General features: G+C 44.9%; 1 long non-coding RNA gene across 1 annotated transcript; it reads right to left on the bottom strand.

The window, feature by feature from the left end:
* Positions 1–209: 209 nt before the first annotated feature.
* LOC132541286 (uncharacterized) lies at positions 210–2,738 on the bottom strand. Its single transcript, XR_009552439.1, has 3 exons — positions 2,598–2,738; positions 1,210–1,299; positions 210–1,119 (listed from the first exon to the last, which is right to left on the bottom strand). It is a non-coding gene; the product is annotated as an uncharacterized LOC132541286 (long non-coding RNA).
* Positions 2,739–3,159: the final 421 nt, after the last annotated feature.

The raw sequence follows: 3,159 nt of genomic DNA, 5'->3' as shown, positions 1-3,159 counted from the left end.
AGGGCGTCTGCCCAGGGAAGTCAGGATGGAATCATAGTAGCATCTTCAACTTGGTGGCTGAAAGGCATTAAGATGTAAAGCAGGAAAAGTTGTTTAATAAACAGGAACCCAAAGGTAGGAATAGAGCAGGTGAAGCTAGAGTTCTTTTGTTGGTAAGAGGCTAGGAAGTCTATATTAGGTATGTTCCAAGGGGCCCATGACTTTAGTAGTTTTTGCTTGAACCTGACAGCTAACATGCAGAGTTAAAAATATCGTCTGAGAAGATGGTGTCAGAATTGAGAATAAGACTAGAAAGCTGGATTAGGGCAGAGAGTAGCTCCCAAATCTTAGGAAAGCATATAAATGTCATTAATTATAAATCCCATCAATCTGACCCAGGGCCCATGTCTATTCATATTTAACACAGGTGCCCATGTAACTGTTTGTTGAATGAAGTTTACCACTCTTCTGCTTTGGTCATTTTTTTTTTATATATTTATTTTATTTATTATTGGATAGAGACAGAGAGAAACTGTGAGGGGAGGGTCAGATAGAGAAAAAGAGAGAGAGACACCTGCAGCTCTGCTTCACCCCTCATGAAGCTTTCCCTCTGCAGGTGGGGACCAGGGGCTTGAACCTGGGTCCTTGTGTGCTATAATATGAGTGCTTAACCAGGTGTGCCAATGCCCCCACCCCTGCTTTGGTCACTTGTATATAGCTCAGGTACTGTTTACATTGTAATGCTAGAAGGAGTGGAAGTTTTTTTTTGTTTTTGTTTTAAGTTCATGTCCTCTACAGCAATCCTGAAGTGAGAATTACCCATGCACACACAGCCTGGTTCATGCCAGCTCTAGAAATCTCTCTGTGTGGGTAAAGAAAAGCCAATGAAGAAGCCTGTGTCTTTCTCTCCCTCTCCGCCTACATGGTGAACACACTTTGGGTTCTGGCTAGTTGCCAACAGCTGGAAATTCCACAGCCTGGAGTCTTTTGCCAAGAATTCTGTGTCCTGTTATCTCAACTGCAGGTGATTCGAAGGCGTCAGTGTGTCCAGATGCTAGTCGCTTTCCGCATGCAGAAGGTCCTGGGAGGTCGAGAGGCCCAGAGCTCTGTCCATCCTTCCTGAGAACTTGACAGAAGGTTCTAAAAGGTAAGCTGGACGCCCTAAACAACTCCAGAGTCATGCCAGATGGAAGTCTAAAATCGAACCACTAGTTCTCCTAGGAGACCAACTTGTACATGTTAAATACATGCCAGATGGAAGTCTAAAGTCGAACCACTAGTTCTCCTAGGAGACCAATTTGTACATGCTAAATACATGTTCTGTAAAAAATAAAAATTAAAAACTTACCCCAGGTATGAGATTCTTTGCTAAACTAGGTCACTGGCCAAGTGACTTAGAGTGAAGCCAAGTGGATTTTGTCTTGAATGGCTGACCTTTTGAATAACATGCTCTTCTGGTGACAGAATGTTTGTTTGCTTTAAAAAAATGACATTCTCAGGATAGACCTAAAATAGACGTCCTGGCTTCTTCCAACATGAACACCCCAAATCTCATCTGCTCTACTCTGACCTTTAGGTTCCTGATTATTAAAACATTTGTTCTGCTTTAGACATTTTTTATTTGTTTTTCTGATTTTATTGGGGATGGGTTTAATGAATCACAGCACAATGGTCTACACACATGTAAGGTTTCCGAGTTCTGCATCACAGGTACCTGATACATACTCTTACTCCTATCGCCCCCCCCACCCCCATGGAGGGCCCCAGACCCCCCTATCCCACTCCCTCCCCAGTGTCCCTTGCTTTGGTGCAGTACCCCACCTCCAGTCCAAGCTTCATCCTGTGTTCTCCCTTTCTAATTATGTCTCCTGGGTTCCACCTATATGTGGAGTCATCCTGTACCCATCTCTCCCTTCCTGACGGGTCTCACCTAACACCTCTCCTTCTGCTTCCAGCAAAGGTGAGGCAAAGACAGAGATTTCAGAGTTTCTGTTCTGATGTCTGGGCCTTTGATGATCGGCCTTGGTTCTCCGATGTTGGTCATATCACTCTGTCCTTCCTGCCTCCCTCTTCCTACATGTTTGCTCCTTTTGCTGCTGTCCTTTGAGTTCCTAATTCTATTCTACCACAGATCACCTCATTTGAAATTAGAGTCCCTTTAGTTCTTCTCCTGTAGGTCTGAAGCCACCAAGTCACAGATACTACCATGACACCAACCTGACTTCCCTGGGCAGACAACCTCCTCACTATGTCCTGGAACCCCACCTCCCCAGAGCTCTGCCCCACTAGGGAAAGAGAGAAACAGGTTGTCTCTATCTAATAAATAAATTAATTTAAAAAAAAGAAGTATGAAAGATTTTAGAGCTATTTGAGTCTCAATAACTAAAACTGAGTGGGGAGACAGTTGGGGACCGGGTCTCAGAGTATCGAGGGAAATGAGCAAGTTGGCGTAAATCTGTGTATGTCCACTTTCACTCAGGTGAAACCAAACCCGACTCCAGTGGCCATTTGTGACTGCGATTTGACCGACCACCACTGGATGAGCTTTCCATCTGTCAGAGCTGCACTGACTGGCAACCTCATCTGCTTAGAGAAGATCTGACCGTGAGCCAGCTCACCTGTTAGATTTGTGTAATCACTCTGACCCTTGGGACTCTGGCACACAATTCAAGTACTTCCTGGTGACTTCCAGAAACTTGGCCATGGAGTAACTGCTGCAGCACATTGCTCCCCTGATCAACTCGTCAAAGCAGCAGCAGCAGCAGCAGCAGCAGTGATAATAATCACCTGAAAAGGTGGCAAATTACAACTGGGTTTCTTTTTAAAAATTTTTTTTAAACTTTTTAAATTTTATTTTACCCTTTGTTGCCCTTTTTTATTGTTGTTGTTACTGATGTTGTCATTGTTAGATAGGACAGAAAGAAATGGAGAGAGGAGGACAGAGAGGGAGAGAGAAAGACAGACACCTGCAGACCTGCTTCACCGCCTGGGAAGCGACTCCCCTGCAGGTGGGGAGCCAGGGGCTCGAACCGGGATCCTTATGCCGGTCCTTGTGCTTTGTGCTACATGTGCTTAACCCGCTGCGCTATTGCCCGACTCCCTTACAACTGGGTTTCTTAAAACATTCACCTACCTCCAGATAGGTGCAGGTTTGCATGGTCAATGGATGGAGAAGGGCTG

Source organism: Erinaceus europaeus, chromosome 11 (assembly GCF_950295315.1).
Source record: "Erinaceus europaeus chromosome 11, mEriEur2.1, whole genome shotgun sequence".
NCBI classification, from domain to species: domain Eukaryota; kingdom Metazoa; phylum Chordata; class Mammalia; order Eulipotyphla; family Erinaceidae; genus Erinaceus; species Erinaceus europaeus.
The sequence above is the reverse complement of the archived record's forward strand: the minus strand, read 5'-3'. Positions and strand labels throughout refer to the sequence as shown.